The following is an 18853-nucleotide window of genomic DNA, read 5'->3' as shown; positions in this document are numbered from 1 at the left end:
AAGAGTCTCGAAATGTCTGCAGGATCGATATCAAAATAAACATTATTTGACTGAAAGCCATGATGAAAATACCCCCTAAATGTCACCGATATCCTGCTGAAGTATGTTAAATGCGGATGGCTATTTTAGAGGTGGGCGGGAAATGTGGTTTCCGAAATATACAGAAATAAGTTGAGTTAAGTATTGGGGGGGTTTACATTTAATGAAGATAGAAAAAAATCTTCTTCTAGTGTAAACATAGTAATTTGTCATAGACAAGCATGTGGTGTAACCTATAAACCTTCTCTTTCTCTACACAATTTTAGGATGTTAAAATTGATAATTTTATTGGAAGCGACTTTAAGATTTAGAATAGGTTTGCATCCTTAAATTATAACTATCTTCTTTTTCTTTAAATCTGTTTAATTTTTATTTTTCTATAAGACACTTATAATTGGATTAATTAATATCTATATATTTTTTGAAAGGGTTGATAAGGTTTAAAGGGTCAGATAAGAAAAATTATATAAGAAGCGCATAATGTGCTGAAGTTAACAAAAAGATCTTCACCCTGCTGAATAAGCGTTAAACTTTCTTACACTTCCATTACTGCTTATCATGAAATAAAAGCATAACTATTTTCCCACAAATTTAAACGCAGAATTTAACGTACTTCCCTTAATTTATTGAAAATGCAGCTGTCAATAACGGTTGAATTTCATTTATTTATGCATTTATTTATTTATTTGAAAATAACGAATAAGCCTATTGATCAAGGATTCTATCATTATTATACTCTTGCAATAAGATCACATTCGTTCTTAAAGGAAAGAATCCACTCAGACCTAATCACGCTCTACCCCCGGGAAATTCAAACGGCCAACTGAGTTCAGCAGAAATCCTGGTTAATTTTTCCATCAGTGTCAGTGTTAATTTTAATCTACGTATTGATAATCATCAGTAATGTTCCCGCCTTAGATTTATCAATGTGTCGAACATCTTGTCACAGACTAAAACTTCTAAATACGCCTACAGCGGCGTCAAATTGTTATAATTATCCTTTGGACACATTGTCTGACTATCTCTCAAGAGAGCGAATAATCAAATTTTACCAATCGACAAGAGTATTCCATTTGCAGAGAACAAACTGCAGAGATGTTGACTAATAGGACGGTGATGTTTTATGGCTCCTCGAGGAGAACTGATTCTTAAGAGAGAGAGAGAGAGAGAGAGAGAGAGAGAGAGGAGAAGACAGTGTTCTTCAGCAAATACTACGTAATGGTATACATATCGTATCGCACCTATTCATCCGCATAAAATTAGAGAAGCCGAAGAGGGCATTTTGGACATTTTTTACAAGCACTTTAGGAATAGCTTTCCGTGCACTTAAGAGATGATTCCAATAGATTTAATAGTGTAAACTTCATTGTATATTAAATTCATAATAATCAATAGGTCTCTTATCCAATTATAATTTCACTTCCCAGCGCGCCCACTTTTTTTCACAAGAATTCTCAGAACTGGAGCGACTTAACGACGCATTTTAAAAGAGACATCACACGAACAGCAAATCCACCCATCTTAGTGCTGACTGTTCATTAACAAGTGCGTCCCTTATAAGTGCAGCCGCCAGTCAGTGCACTTAATGCTACCAGTGACCAATGTCCATTGCGTTTGGTGCGGTCATAACGTCCAGTCTCGCCGGCACGCGTATCTTCCTATACAAACAAACAGATCCATGGGAAGTGAGAGTTGGAATTGAGTTATCCCGTCTAGGAGATCAAAGGTTCGGACACACTCTTGCTACTTGAATTATTTTTCAAGATGCTCGTTTCTTAAATTACTTGGGTATCACTTGTACTTGTGAGTGCATTTTTCTGCTTCTGAAACTAACGTTTTTGTTGTTATTGGTGTCTGATGGAGTGGCCTTATACAGTTATTGGTATAACCAGGATAAATATGTTTATCTCTGTCTGTCTGTCTGTCTGTCTGTCCGCCTGTTTCCCTGTCTGGCTACAAGCATATGCATATCTGTCTGTTCCGTCTTTTTCTCAGTCTGTCATTTCTTTTCTGTTTTGTTCTGTTCATTTCTTTTTTTTTTTCCTTCCCTTAGACAATTTTCTTTTTATTTAATATTTAACCTATTGCTTTTCTATGAGAATCGAATGCACAAATGCGTGTGACTTCATGTTTACCAATCGGACCTCATTTGAATTGAAAAAATTCACTGGACAGCCAAAACAGGTTGGGCAATAGACCACCTTACCCAGGCAAAGGTAAAACCTATATTCCGCCCCCTCCCCCATTTCCCCCTGCACTGTCCTGAGCTGCTCAATGGGCCCTTATTTTACCAGTAACACCACCACCTTCCCAATCCCACATTTAATTCTACAACTGATGTACTACAACTGGGTCACTCGATACCTTTGATCTACTCCGGGCCGCCCAAATAATTGAAATTATTTGATTTTGAGAACGACGAGTTTCTCTGTAGTATACAGGCCACAACATGACACATATGGCGCCTGGCGAGGCATGAGAGGACAGGTGAAACGTTTGCGGTGACATTCTTGTTGCCACCGTGTTGGTGGTGCGCTAGTTAAAACTTCGAATAATTTCTACGCTGTTTTGAAGAATAAGTATATTCAGTGTGACTGTATATTTCAAACAATGCTGTTAAGGGTGATCTATTATTATATTGTGGACTGTATGGAGAAAATCGACCACTGTCATTGTATTTAAAATATTAGAAATTAGAATTATGAATTATAGAAATAAATTATATATTAAGATTTCTAAATGACAAGAATCAAACGTCTGTACCTTTTCTTAGCTTATAAAGTCGAAACAACGAAAAATAAGAAACATAAAATTAATTGCGTTAAGTTATCCAGTAAAAGACAACATAATGAAATATCAGAACAAATTTAATGAAAAATACACAATATTTCAATTCGCAGGTGACAAGAATATATTTAAACAATATCTGCAGTATTTTAGAATTGCTACTGGATATCGACAGTGTAATTTGTATTCTTGCGATAGAATATATCCACAATTGATTAGCTAGTAAAAGAATGTTAGTATGCAGCTTCGGTTTGAGGCAGAAAAAAATCCCGGCGCCGAGGAGTCGCCAGAGAGGGAATCCTTGTGAACGAGTGCAGCTGAGAAGGAAAAGATAAACCGACGTCCTAGAATTTGATCGAAAAATTCTAGAAATATTTAAATTGATCACGCAAATGTCTCATTTCCGACCGTTATTGCAGCTCGGGGCTAAAGCATTATTTTGTGTTTCGAAAATATAAAAATACACTGGCTGACGCAAAGGTGAGCTTCCTGTCGCTCCATGTAAGAAATAAAATCATGTTAAAGGATTATATTTATATTTAGATGAACAGATTTAAATTGTTTTTCAAAAGAAAAGGCTTTTGGAACGTCTTCCAAATCCTTCACGTATTACAGTAATTTTGTAACTTGCGACACAATACAAATATTCAATTCTTTGTTTGATAATCGACCGCCAGAAGCACAAGGAGGCCCGACACATCGTGTATTCTACCTAAGGCATGTTTTCTATTAAAAAATGTTTTCTCCAATCCTTCTGAAATGCACAACATTCCGTATCGCTTGCATCAGCCTTTCTTATCTGTCGTGTTTTCAAAGAAAAATAAAGAATAATAATAATACTCATTATTCGTTAAATAAGAACGATAACGTTCAGGTTTCCTCATCTGTAGTATATGATCCGTATCTTCCCATTTTAACTTAGTATTGAAAATTTACAGTTTCGCGAGCCGAATTCGATAACTCACCTCATTCCCCGTTTTGGTTTAGAATACTTTTCCACAATGACCTTTAGTGTTTAGAGTGGCCGAGTAATGGTTCTTCGCATAGACTCTTAACTCTTTGAAGTCTGCCATTGCCACACATCCACTTTTGTTCTCTGATTAATAGAAACTCGTGCTTTTTACCGTAATTTCGCGTCCGGGTTGTTTACACCGTGATCCATTGCGTAACATCTCGAATAAATCAACGTCAAGACATAATAGTAAAAGGTCCGCAGCACTTGCAATTTGTCCTAAAAATGTCTTTTTTTAAACATTAAGCTCTTTTTTTTAGTTTTAGACATTAAATAAACCTTTATACCGTGACGTTTGTCTTTTTTTATACATTTTTTTTTAATTTTCTAACAGACTGGATTATGTTTGGTGTCTTTCCAACTTGGAGACAATAACATTTTTTCGAATCATTTTTATCTAATAACACTTGCTATACTTAACTTTGCCAGGGCTGAATATGAATGTTGTTGAAAATATAAAACAGACATTTATACCTAGTTACTAGTCACCACGGCCATCAATCAAAGTTAATTCAACGGAGGCCACTTTAAATAGACAAATATGAAAAATGTTTACATTAACTTAAATATGCCGTTTCGGATATCAAATTTCTGACCTTGGACAAGCTTATTTAGTTGTTAGATATAACTGTGCGCACTCGTTCTCAGGATAGAAAACGCTAAAATAGTTAAATATTTAATTCGCAAAACCTAATAAATATGTATGCCTTTTACAATTTTTTTGAAACTTTTAAACCAAAATTGACTAAATCTACTGCTTCATTTCGTCTATCTATAATTGGAAGTGGTGTTAAGTTTACAATGAAGGGAATATGTTGCGTTCCAAAACGACAAGTTAAATTGTCCAATCAATTCGCTACTTTTTTATCTCCATTGAGCAACCCCTACTCGATTTTTTTATGTTAAAAAGCTCTGACGAAAAAAAAAGAGAAAAATAGAAAGAGTAAACAGAAGGAGATAAAAGATAAATCTAAGTCATGAGGATTGACAGAAAGAATGCTGTTTGGTTAAAGAAGCATTTCAGCCTGCTTTTCCTTTCCTTTCATTCCAGCCTTATCTGTAGATTCATTTTTACAGTAAAATTCCAGAAAACGAGGAGTTCAGAATGCCACCCATGCAAATAGCTTTATCAGGGCGGAGGTGGTCTCACGGCGCAGCGGATCAAACGCAACTTCCAAGGGGAAGCGGGCAATAAACTTGGCACTTGGTGGACAGAGATCGTATTCTTTTACACTTGCTTATCTAACGCTTATTGAGCTAGAAAACTACCCTTCCCACGTCGGCCAGTGTGAAACCAACCCCAGAGCGGCTTTGATTTAAATGGAAAGACACACTTATGTCACTTGCGATTACGCGTTTCGTTTAATTACTGCGGTGCTTTGGCCGGCGGTAGAACGTCAAAGCGGACGAGTTACGTGAACGCTGAAATGGAAGGAGGAGCAGCGAACGGACACATCTGTGTACTCACCACCAACTTGGAGGGTCCAGTTTGGGCAGTCTTGACCACTACACGCACGCGGTGAACTCCCTCAGGATGGACGCTGCTGGTGATTTCACTGGTCACTGCAGATCTCCGCCAGTTGTCAGATCTCGCTGGCTTCTTCAATTCTGACCGGGCCAACGCTTCCTTGACCACTTGTAGTAGCTGACCACCAACCTTGTTTACAGGAAAACGAGGAAGAATTAGTCCCTACCTCAGAAAACTGTTGGGCCCTATAAAACATGATTCCCTTTATAGTGTCCAACGTGTATCATTATCATCTGTACACATGTATAACAATACATGTATAACAATACACCATACTTGTACTGAAAACGAAAACTATGCATAATTTATCCCTTTTCGCCTGCATAAAATAGATACATAATTCCCAGAATGGAAAGAATCATTCCTTGGAAATTACACCGAAGTACATCCATGCATATGGAAATCGACGATATGCAACTCCAATGACCGATGGGACGAAGTGTCGCTGACACCATGGCGATCGCTCTTTTTTAAGAGAAAATAGACGAAGAAAAGCAATACAATTCGATTTTTGCGATAGCTGACGGACTGTTGACTTTCTCAGCAGCCGCTAAGGTAGCATTTCAAGCGTTCTAACTGTGTTAAGAATAATATATATATGCAATATCCAAGTCAGCGTGAGTCTGCATTAAGTACCCGGCGTCAGCAAGCCCGTACATCATCGACTTAATGGGGAAAAGTCGACTTTTTACGATGCTGCAGAGATTTAAAGAAACATTAAAGACGAGTTCTTAATGACGAAACCCTATGAAACGCATGACACAGCCCGCTGAAACGCTCACCAAAAGAATGTTCTCATGGTTATAATACGATCGAGATAGAGGGTAAAATGACAGAGGTAGACAGAGTAGCTTATTACAGGTTATTTATGTTTATGGTGATTCCTTTCCCTCAGCCCTTCTCTACATAAAAGCAAGGTTAATGATGATGACACTTAACGTGGTTCAAATCTACAATTTTTCACCATTAATATCCCATAATATAAGTCCAAGCACCGCTACTGCCTAATTAATTCTCGCTCTAACGAGATTACATGTGACGAACCTGTAGTGGCAACACGCTATATATATTACCTTTCTTTCCGACAAGACGGATTGCTGCTCTTGACATTAATGGGCTAAAGCTATAAAACGAATTTAAATTCAAACTTGTGTTCGGTCGCTGCTCACCCAATGCGGTGAAATCGACAAGAACGCCGGTATTAAATGAGAAAGTCATCTGCGGGTGCTAGATGGCTGTTGACATCAAGTGTCATTCACGTGACTGACGGCAACCCGACGCCGTGCAATCCAGCCAAACCAAATGAAAATAAATGAAAAGAAAATTATCACAAAACGATACATGAGTTTGAAATGAGAGTAACTTAATCCACAACTTACCACGAGTTATTTCTCCAGCGGCGGGTTATCTTTAGATGAAACTTCTTCCTTTTTCTCTTCCCTCTTTGAACTCTCCTAGCCGTAACCAACAGTCGAACAATTGAAACTTGTAGCGGAAAGCTGCTCTCTTTCGAAGGAATCTACGAGTGAGGTTCAGCAAAAGAAAATTCGATTTTTGTTAAGGTTTATATATGCGCGGGCTCGCCACGCGTCAGTCAAGAGCGGGAGGAGGGTCTAGGAGAGCCTGCGGAGCATTCTGGGAAGTGTGCTAAGATTGCAGATAGAGAGAGGTATGGGGGCGAAGACAGCAGCAGCGTGTATTTTCTGCCACACAAAGTTCTAATAGGAGTACAGTATTCCTTTCTTTTCAACATTACTTATGTTTTTTTCTATCTTAAAGTAGTTCAGAAAAGCTAAGTCTAATTTTTTCTTTTGTTCAATGCAAATCCATTCTCTGCTTTTCTTTTTCTGTTTTCCATTCCTTTCTTCCTTCCTTCTTTCTCTCTTTCTTTCTTTCTTTCTTTCACACATTACCACATTAGACCACCTTTTTTTCCTTTTTGTTTCATTGGTTTTAAGGTTTTTGGCAATATATTAGCAGTTGTAAAACGTGTGTTTATTGATTTTATATAGATTACTGTTCAGGTTGTGCCTATTCAAAATACATACCATTATTTCCAATCCCTGATTAATCTAAGTACTCACTTTCCAGCGTCATGTGCGTGTGTATATATACTCTTTTCATTTTGTATGGATATAAGTGTCTATATAATTTTTCAACAAATTGGGTATGCTTATAATTCAGAGATAATAATTTGCTGGGTATATGGCGACAGGTCAAAATGATCAAAATCACATATTAAATTGGCGTTTCACGGTGTCTTCGTTCACATTTAAAATACATTTAAGAACCAAATATTTAAGATAATGACAATCGCAATTTCTCAAGTAAACAACATACTTTCCCTTTTCAATATAAATAAAATAACTATAATTTGTTTGAAAGTAAACATAATCCTTTTTTATCGAAATTCAGCTTGAGGTAACGGTAATCGATATCCAAACTTTTACAGAAAAAAAACGCACCGCGTAATGTTACACAGATGACTTAATGACGCTTGTCATTGAAACAATCCAATAAATACTTAACAATGTATTGCATTGTTTTTTACTGCTCGCGGATGCGGTCCTTAGCCAACATTGTGCTTAAATATGACCCTATTTTTCTTTACAACTGACTGCAAATTTGTACTTGTAAATTATTCAGTAACTGTAATTAGGTGTAAACAAGTGAGTCTACGATTTATTAGCTGCATTGAAGTGAGCTAAATAATAATGACTTTTTTCCTTTACAAGGGAAATGTCAAACGTAACGCGGATTTGCTGTCGCGTCGGTGATGGAACGACAGATGTTGAAAAATATAAATAACAAGCACGCGTTTGATACATCTCGCCTTCGGGGTTGGGAGAAACACTAAACAGATATTGGGGATTAAGATTTCCTTTCATGAAAACGCCCAAGGTCGAGACAACCCAAGTCTCTGTCTCCTCTTCTTTAGTTCATTTTCCATTTTTTTCTTCTTCAGCGGTTGATGAAACTCTATTGTCAATTTTCCAACGCAGCCATGCCAATCTCGCCGAGCATGAGGATTATTCATTAAATTTTCTTTCAGCGTCCCTTTTTACAAAAAAGAGAGAAATTCGATTCTATCTCTATGACACATGGCTAGGATCTCTCTAGGTCATAGCTCCAGTATTTATCAGATATGTTCTATGCGGAGTATTCTTTCAGCTTTTGTACTCCGTAGGGAGATCCGAGAACATCTAGCCAATCACTGTCAAGACTTATATTAAGTGCGTGATTAATGACCTGGGTATTACTTTCATGTGTCAATTTCTCTGCATCTTTCTATCCGCGGTGTCTATTTCTGACACGGAGACATTTAAGGAATATTAACCTGCACGTTTAAATTGTGTTTATTCACATTTTGGGGTGCACGCGCCGAATTTCGTTAAAATAAGCCCTATTCATCAGTTCGCGCGGGTGTCCTCTTACAACAAGAGCTACACATCTGTAGTAATATCCTGCTAATAAAACACGAAATGAGCTTTTTGAGGTGTAATTGAAAGTAACTAGATACACCGGAGCAAAACCGTACATGGTTTAATGTATTGATCCTTATTTCTTCTAATCATGTAAGGCCGCACTATTGGTTATCAATTTGTTTTATATAACCTTATTCGGCATTTTTAGCAATTTGTTCTCGTTGTTTATGTTTTGTGTAAGGAAAACAGTAGTTAGGAGAAACGTGTAGTGGTGTAACCGTTTAAATACACACATGTGTATGCATATAGATTAACATTGCATTGGTGAACTTAGTTGCTGCTTTATAATACATTTACACCACGAGAAAGTAAGTCACTTTTTTTAAGACGCGGATTCTTGATCCGGAAAAGGAAAAGTGAATAAATACATAGAAAAATATACATACATAAATATATAAATAATTCAACAATATGTTTAACTCTAGAGTTAGAGTGAATAAGGAAAGTAGAAAAAAGAAATACATGTGTTAGTATGCTCAGACATTAAACTATGCTATAATTTTCATAATTTTAAAAGATAATAACATTGCTAAAAGCAAAAAATATGATTCAATAATGATATTTTTAAATTAACGAAGATAATCGCTTTAAATGCATTATACCCTATATGTCATCCCATTGTAATGAATCGTTGTGAAGGGTATGAGACATTACATCAAACAAGCAACTCTGACTGAAATGACAAATCCCCCCCCTCGTCCATGACGAAATAATTTATAGTCGACGCACAGGACACAAACTGGACAGCTCTTTTCTGGAGCCATTTTTCTCAAAATAACTTTAGATCGATTGCTGGTCTTAAGTTCTAGTCCAGGATTTTGTTAATACGCAATTCGGGGTAAATTCGTGGTACATGTACGTTTTATCTACTGACACATAATAATTTTCAACCTGCAACATTTGCATTTTCCTTATTTTCCCCTAAACAGGTGAAATTTTCATATGAGGTCAGTCTTAGCGAAAGCGGACTTAAACGTTGGTCGCAAAGTAGAAATCAACTTTTAATGTAAAGTTGTTTTTTTTTTTTTTTTTTGTAACCGTCCCCCCATCCCCATCCTGACTTAAGTCGTTTACCCCACAGACGGCTGTAGACGGTAAACTCGTCACATAATCAGAGCGGAATTGTGGTGTATTTATTTTTTGTGTTTTTGAAAAGTGGCCGGTTTGTGTTTTGTATCACGAACCGGTTCAGTTATTAACCTTGACGTTAATACAGCTTAGGGTTAATATTGATAGATGATGGTATGTATGTGTCTTTTTACCGTATTTGCATTTTCGGTAACTAGCTCGGGAGAGCGTATATGCTGAAGTCCTCTCTCTTTTTTCTTTTTTTTTTTGCTTTCACATACAGCTTTTACCTGTGTTCATTTTTGCTCTAAATGTGTATTTATTTTTAAACCACCGTCTGCAGTTCTGATAACTGCACTTTTTCTCTCCTGTCGTTTTCATAATCAAACTAGAAAGTCAGTCCTATTTAATCGCTATATAATCCATGGCTAATCTCTCTCAATTAAACCGCAGTTTTTTTTTTCTGTTCGATAAAAATAATTTTTCAACATATATACATATAGTGTTTGAAGTATTCTTTATTCAATTATATTTTTATTTCATCATTTTTCCTTTTTTCCATTTTTGCACGGTTAAGATAAAATGATTAAATAATCATAGCATATCAAAAATTAAAATGGACCGCCAAGTTATTTTATACCAGAGATTGAAATATATTTTCGATATCTATTTTGCATGTGCTCAGTTACAGATATAAATAATCAAATAAAAAGGAGGGAGTGAATTGCTCAAAAACACAGTCAAATGCAATCAATCCGATGCTGGTGGCCCGAGAAACATCCTTATGCAGTAAATAACAAATAGATAAATAAGAAATAAAAACCAAAGATCCGTAAAGAACCTTAAAACCCCTTCGCCTTTCCACTGACAGTTTTATCACCATTAAAACACCGTCCCTACACATTTAATAGACATAAAACTAGACTGATAATCTTAAATCTTGACTACAGGGGTCAATTAGAATACCAGAACGAATACTTGTGCTCTTCTCGTCCCGAGCAAATGATATTGGATATTTCTGCTAAAAGAAGAAGTGGCACTGCGCGCTGCCTACGTCAGGTAAGTGTATTTTATAAAATACCTTCTAAATGCCTCTATTAGCCATTGTATTTGTAATGATTAAAATTGTCTCGGCTGCGACATTCTGTGATTTAAGCACGGGGACATATCCCATAGTTTTAATTGATACGCCATTAATAATTCTTTCTCGTTTCGGGAGTATGAAGAACAGGGTTAGGGAGTATGTTTGAAATCCATGTATACGCATCAGCTTCCTCTACTTTCATATATATTCAGGAGAAATTATTGTCATTCCAGAAATTTCAGTAGTAGGAATATATCGACAGCAGCGCCATGCATGTGGTCTCAATATTCTTTTTTTTATCCAAAACATATTGTTCTCTCTGATTTTCTTTAAATTGTCTCCGGAAACGGCTAAATTCGCTGCATGCATAATGTTAACACATGTCACCCCTCTCTGTGTGAGTTGCTGTGCCGTGGGGGCTCCCCGCTATCATTATTGCTACCTTTTACATTTTGCTGAATCCCTGGAGTTTGTCTTCATCCATTTAAGCATTTTCTCCTAATGAAAGTGTGCACTAAATTTCGAAATTAAATCATATTTACCTGAAAAAGTGCGTTATGTGGGTAGTGCGTTATGTATTTCTTACACTTCTGTCACTCTCGAAAAACGCGGTATAATTCTGTTAAAAAATTACACTGGCCAGAGTGCATGGGTAGTCATCAATGTACAGACCTTCCGTGCTTCACTGTATAAATGAAGTGGACATTTTGTGTAGTGTCAACTGTGCTATACTGCTTGTCATACTGTTTATAGGTAACTGTCTAGGTGGGATTTTTTTTTTTTTTCAAATTTTGACTTTTTTTGGGGGGGGGAGTAACTTACCTGTCTATGTGACCGTAGACTGAACGTTGTCCATCCGTCTGTTAAGGTAAATTTGTAGAGATAATAAATGTTTAACATGGACTTTTACACTATCAGTAGGTTTATTATCTACTTATAGTTACATATAGTCGGAGAAGTATCAGTAGTTATTTTTATATACCCGAGTCTCTATTTTCATTGGAATTTAGCAGAAATTGCCTTCAAGGTAAGCGGTGTTAAAGATGGTTTTCGTTGCCCTAAATCATATTATGAATTATTTTATTTATTTTTTATTGCTATTGTTTGGCATTTGTTGTTATTTTCAATTGGTTCAACCGATAACGAACGACAAATTTATTGCTCCCTTATCTCACCTCTTGTAATTACACAAGAGACAGATTATGTTATATTAATTGGTATTTCTTTGTTTCATAAAAAGAAAATTAACCCTAAAACATACATTTTAATCATATCTAAAGAATGCAGCACAAACGAAAATACTTATGCAACATTTGCTATCTATGAATCACGGGAATGTTTGCAATGCTAAATGTTTTGAGCAATGAAAATGAAAAAATGTATGAGATCAATAAAATGCAATTTTACTGCACGTGAAAGCATAGATTAAACTCATCCTTAGTATATATTTGAAATTTGATTTTTTTTATTATGAAAACTACAAAGTATAATTTCTTTTTCTCTGTTAAGTATTTTTTTTCTTTTTCTATTTTTTTTCAACATTTGCATTGATTCGAAACATAGCTGTCCTTAATTGCCCGTCTTTTCTTTTATCGCCGTTTTTCATCTCAACTCTCCTATTCCCTACACCTGCGTCCTTTACAACCATTTAACTCTACCAGACTTCAATCGTAACAAAAATGAACAAAAAATATATAAATCAAGAACGAGAAACGACCGAGTCACCGGTCCATTCATTTGCAAGAAACACGATAAAAAGACGCAGATCGGTTTTCAAAAATTCGAGCCCGCCTATCTGATCAAACCCTGATCAAGTGCGCCACTCAGGAAAGATCGCTTGGGAACGAACTGTCAAAGCATCAAGTTCGCGAGCGGAGCTCAGCATGAAATCTATGGGGAATGGAAAACAATCGGAAACCTGGAAACGGACCCCAGGATCATTCCAGGTAACTCAAGTACGTCTGTTTCACTATCAGGCCCCATTACAAATTGCAACTTGGCCAGGTGTGGGTATAATTCAACGTCGATGCTATAAAGACTGGTTCAGGGGTCCATCGGTATCCGTAGAATGGTTAAAAATGGATTGTGAAAATCTGAGCTAGAATCCTGGAATCTAATCGAACATAAAGGTCTTGGACCGGTGATCTTCGAAGTGAATTTCATTCTGTCGAGCTCGGCAATGAATCGATCCCTCGGAAACTGCGTGAAGACCTGTCGGATTTTATAAAAAGAAGCTTTATTTGCTAAGAGCAGACGGTGCTCCTGACGCTTCCTGTTTTTCAAAATCAACTGTGCAGCCGCGGTGTCTTGGAGCGCTCTAGCTTCCAGAGATTCTTTTTAATTGACTTTGTATTGAAGTGGGCACAAAAAAGGAAATTGCGAGGAAATAAGAGCCAATGACATCTGAGAAGATGAGAAACCCTTTGAACTGTTATCTTTCTTTGGCATCCCTATTCTCTTCTATCGATTTCAAAAAGAAACACCTTGAACTAGGACTTAATTTTAAGTCACGTTTTTGACTTGATTAAGAAAAGAAGTTTGCGATCCCAGACGTTAGTTTTAATCCATACGTAGGCACAGTCCTTTTGCTCAAAGCAGCAGTGACTTACTTCTTACTATTCTAAAAGGTTGCGCCTTTTTGCAGTAAATCAAACTGACCCCTTTAACAGAAACGCAGGCGAGATTGTCCCTCGTAAAACAACCCTTAATATTATTCCAATTAAAACATCAAATGTTGTTTTTGTCATCTCAATCGCTGCCGTGCTATCTTGTACATTACACCTCTGGCTTAAAGGCCTTTTAATTTCGGATTTTAATACCATGGTTGTGAACCAGCAGATTATCTAGGCCTCTGCTAAAATAACTTTTACAGCTAAGCTTCGTCCACGACCCCCCCCCCCCCCGAGTCCCATATCTCATCCCCTCTACCCCCATCATTTGCTTTGTTTGGGACCATTATTCTCTCTACAACGATCCCCCGGTCGACCCGGCTAGTCACGGTCTATTCGCTTGATTTGAGCGATATTTACAGTTTCATTAAGTGGCAGGCCCTTGTGGACGCTGGACCAGCCAGAAATGCCATTAATTCTCCATCGACATGTCGATTTCACCGTTACAAACGATTCCAGATGTCGTTTTCAAGCAAAAACAAACGACTTTTGAATAGTTACCCGGCTCTATTATCTAAATAACCGCCATTAAAAATAGAGACCTAGGAAAATTGCTTTGACTTTCAAATTGTGGTTATCTTCGGAGGCATTCATCATCATAGCTTAGTTGCGAGCTGAACGGAAGACTAAAAATTAATCTACTTTTTTCGCGGTAAATCGGTTTGGCATGCACTCAAACTGTTTTGTCTTAAAAAATTAGATCATTCAAAGCTAAAGCAATAGGTAGGCGTTGTTCAGAGTTTGTGATTTTTACTGAGGAATTGCTTTTAATCTTATCTATATTTGTACATTTTCATTTATTATATACCAGAAATACAACTGCTGTGGAATAATATACATCGTTACGTCGTCTGGGTTTGATTTTCTTTTTAATCGTTTACTACTCCCTGACATTATTAATAAGTTTTACATTTATTGTAAAGATATAGGATAAATTAATATGTTGCTTTTTACTTTCTTATTCTAATAGGTAACTGCAATGGATAATTTTTGGGGAAAATAATTTTATCAATTGTAAAGTATTTATTTTCAAAACTATTTTTCTCTTTTTCTCTTCTTTCTCTTTCGTCTCTCTCTCTCTCTCTCTCTCTCTCTCTTCCATTAAGGCATAAAAAGAGCAAATACCACTTGTTTCTGGACAGCGGTTCCTGACTTTTGACATGTCGTGTGTGGCGCATGTAGCAAGGTCGCCCAAGCAGATTGACCTCTGACCTTCGGGCGCCATTCCCTCCGTCTCTCAACCACCATGTCTAAAGAGAAAAAAAGAACGAAAATAAACGCAGACGATGTTCTCATGGGCAAACAAAACCAAGCAACATGAAATTAAATGGAAAACATAATTGTAGTTGAATGGCGTTGAAGGATATGATACAGTGGATACTATGAAAAGAAAAAAAAATATGAAAAATTTACAAATAATTTTATCAGTTGCCCTTGCGCTAAAAATACAATAATGGTACAAAAACTTCATTTGATGGAAGTTTTATGGTAATCCGAATCCTACAACTCCATCTACACAGATATAACAACAAACAACATTAAAATGCCATTTCACAGACAATTGCTATAAGTGTAAACTCCTCTCCAGTGTTATATATTAGTTATATTCCAGTTATGTCATCGAATTTATGAAATTGCTATTGAAATCAAAATAAAGGGAAACTCTTGAAAATTACATATATAAAAGGCTACGTAAGAGTTAGCGTGCTTCACAGAAAATTTACTTTTAGTAAGAACTAATCGAAAGTGTAAGGATTAAAGAAAATAGCATGTAACCGGTGAAGGGACCGACCGGCCTTTAAGCTAAGCAAACGTTATTTCAGTTAACTTTTTTTTTTACTAGTGTATTTTACTAGCACGGTTAGTTTTTAAATTCATTCAACGTTTTTGTTTCAAATAAGAATGTTTAAACGCCAATGATATCCACACAGGCATGTTGCCTCACACACTTGACAATAAAACTACACTTCACCTCACTGCATAACTATCTATTCAGCCTGCACTACATTCCTAATATACATACACAACGCAAACAACCAATCATTTCATTTTCTAATTTGCTTGTTTCACGCATGCGTCAACACAATCTAGTCGAGGCGATGTGAATGCAAGGCGGGATGACGATTGATAATTGCATTTTAACTCTGATTGTGCGTGAGAGACCCGCATTAAATACATTTTTATGTCTCACCGTCTAAAATGGTTCATTTGAGCCACGGACGCGAGCAATTTCTTTACATAAATCTCTGTCGCTTTTATCGTTGCAGCCTTGTAGCATGCCTGCGAGAACTGTCCGCATTGAATCATCTGTGAATATCTCTCTAATTGGTTTTCGCAGACTTTATTTATGATGCTTGGCAAAATCTTCTGCGCCGAAACGCTATGTTCGTTGTATCGGCATCTCTGCAATTATTTGCAAGCTAGGAATTTGGAATATAAAAACTACCTGAAAAAAAAAGGAAAAAGGAAAGAAAAAACTAAAAAAGGGAGAAATGGCGATGTGTATTACTCAGAAAGCACGTGCCAGGACAAAATTATTCACAAAAATTTGGACAATCAATTTAAGCAGGATTCTTTAGTAATGGTGCCCACATAGAATATTTCAAATTTTAAAATAATACCTCGCGTTGATCTTTTTACTAGAAGTGTAAACTGAAGGAATGCATGTCATGAATTGAATTTCCTTTTTTTTTTCTTTTTTTAGGGGGGGGGGGGTGAATGTCTTCAAAGTATCACAAATGTGGAAAATCAATGGGAAATTTATTGGTGCTGGTTTTTTTTTTAAAATCTTGAATCCAACACAAGTAATATCTATTTAAAATATGATACGCGGATGCTCTTTCTTTCTCTCTACATGCACTTTTCTTCTTATTGACATACAAGATAAAAATGACGTCACTCAGGTAAATTACTCATCTCCATGACTCATACATCACCTAGTAATTATCTTAATATTCAAATCGCCATCACTCTAAGAAGCAAAACTGACTTTGCACTGGCAGTCGTATTCCTGATTCCTTACAGATTGTCTGCGCAATTAATTCCATATTAGGTATATCAATATAATGTTTTTGGCTTACCATTTCCCACAGTTTTAGCGCTTTTCTCTAGTTTTATATTTTGTATTTTAAATTCAACCCATTAAAAATTATATGCGTATTTATGTGGAAAGCAATTCGTCAACAGTATTCAATTCGGTCATGTATCTGTAACAGATAACCATATAACCAAACATAATTACTGGAAAAAGATGTTGAAAAATCACATAATACATAGAGGAATGAGGTCTTAAACACACAAACTATATACGTCTTACGGACATAAACATGCATACGCGGCCTTTTCTCGCTTCGATAATCTTTTTTACGCGCAAATGCTAGCTAAAATCAGTCGTGCACTCTACACATCTTCGTGATTCCCTACTGTCGTGGATTGCCCGTCGATTGCAGCAGTTGCGACATAGATATATTTGTGATGTGTTACTTTGGCTAAAGATGGCGCCATCGTCTTATGTTATGCGGTATCTTGAAGTTGAATTTCAGGAATGTGTTATGTGAAACTGATATTACTTTTACCTCTTTTTTTAACAAATTTTCAAATAACAAAAAATGAATTACACACAAATTCCTCTCGCAAATAAGAAGTTAGTAGATGTCCATTACATAGAATTTCTAAAATGTATTTTAAGACCACTTTTTTTTGTCTTCGTGTGGTATGAGGCAAGTCTGCCATATGCATCCCATGTATTTTAGCCATGTCGATCAATTATTAACAGGAGCTTAAGATTCATCATTTCTAAAGAAAACTACAAATAAGGATAATAAAAGTATAACGAAGGAGATGATAAAGAAAGTCCTCTAGGTAAATGAAGTTTTGATTTTAAGTGAAGTGCGGAAAATGTTGTTTTTTTCTGACTATTCTCTGTTGACACGCAGTATATCAAATACATCTTGCTTATTCAAAATTTGCCTAGTGGAGGCGCGGCATAATATCCTGGCTTAAATTCAAAATCTCTTCATACGTCAACCTCGAATTTTAGTATTGAGAATTCCAGAAATGCTTAAAGCCTTCTACTTTTCAACAGGGGAAAAAGCACGGACCTCACAGAAGCCCGACCCCACAGGTGACAAATATAACACCTACATGTTAAAATGGAGTGCCCAGACATCATGATTATAGTGGACAGCTATTTACCCATTAGTTCTCTATTAATCAATGCCCCCCACCCCCAGGACCCTTACGTCAGACGCTTTATACGACGAAGAGGCCATTAAAACGTTTGCAATAATCTTCAAGTGCAAACTGATTATCTGGTCATTTTACAAGGGCTCGAAATTCTACGAGCTATTAACCGCTTAACTTCTGCAAGTATCGGTTTCAGTGTTATATTGGACGATCAGCAATGCTTGTGGTCCCGGGTCCGGTTGGTGCATTTTTCATTCGGGCGTTTTTATTTTTCCATTTCACTTGTGAAGACGGTGAAGTAACTTATAGAAGTGAACAATATATCTTCGCAATTCTACAGGATGTATTATTTACTTGTAATAATACTATCAAACTGACCTTGGACATAATAACGCATTATTATGTCCAAGAACTGATGCAAGCCATTAGACTATTTTTTTTCAAGCAACATCTACGCCCTAAGCGGTGAAGTATGAGATCTTACAGTTGGATTTCTGTTACTTTAGGCAGTTCTAAATCATGAATCTGAAAATATCATGAAAAGCAGATTGAAACAGTATTATCTAGTAGATATAGCGTTTTACTGATGGAGGTGGGTAAGGGAGCAACTTGAACTTGAAGAGAAAAAAAAATTGACAAATATCCACAAGTTCATTGCTCTCTCCTGAATTAGGCATTATAAGCACATTTTGCGTGTATGAAGATTTTACATGGTAACACTTTGCGCCGGCCAATAGAGGGCGGTAAAAGCGGTTTGGAAGCGGACAACCCTCGTCGGATAGCGATTACCATATAGCGTTTCATGCAAAAACACATCAATTGTAATTTCCATATCTATGGGAGAATGGTATAACTCCTGTTGCTTAATCTTTTTTTGTGATCTCCACGGGGCTTTTATATAGCATTTGACCCCTTGACCTTCTAAATGGTGAGACTCTATGAAATCAGCGTGGCCGACACCCTGACAAAATTTGGGCTTGATGCTAGATGTCCCAC

The 18853-nt window shown here is 36.5% G+C and overlaps 1 protein-coding gene across 1 annotated transcript in view; it reads right to left on the bottom strand.

Moving 5' to 3' along the window:
- LOC106165494 (homeobox protein Hox-A3) overlaps positions 1-18853 on the bottom strand; it is a 104840-nt gene that overhangs the window by 67422 nt on the left and 18565 nt on the right. Inside the window, exons 2-4 of the mRNA XM_087016431.1 lie at positions 14798-14922; positions 6746-6885; positions 5307-5495 (exon numbers count right to left, since the gene is read on the bottom strand). The gene's annotated coding sequence lies outside the window, so the exon portion shown is untranslated. The remainder of the gene's footprint in view (positions 1-5306; positions 5496-6745; positions 6886-14797; positions 14923-18853) is intronic.

This window comes from Lingula anatina, chromosome 7 (genome assembly GCF_051362555.1).
Source record: "Lingula anatina isolate TDL-2025a chromosome 7, LinAna3.0, whole genome shotgun sequence".
In the NCBI taxonomy this organism is placed as follows: Eukaryota; Metazoa; Brachiopoda; class Lingulata; order Lingulida; family Lingulidae; genus Lingula; species Lingula anatina.
The sequence above is the reverse complement of the archived record's forward strand: the minus strand, read 5'-3'. Positions and strand labels throughout refer to the sequence as shown.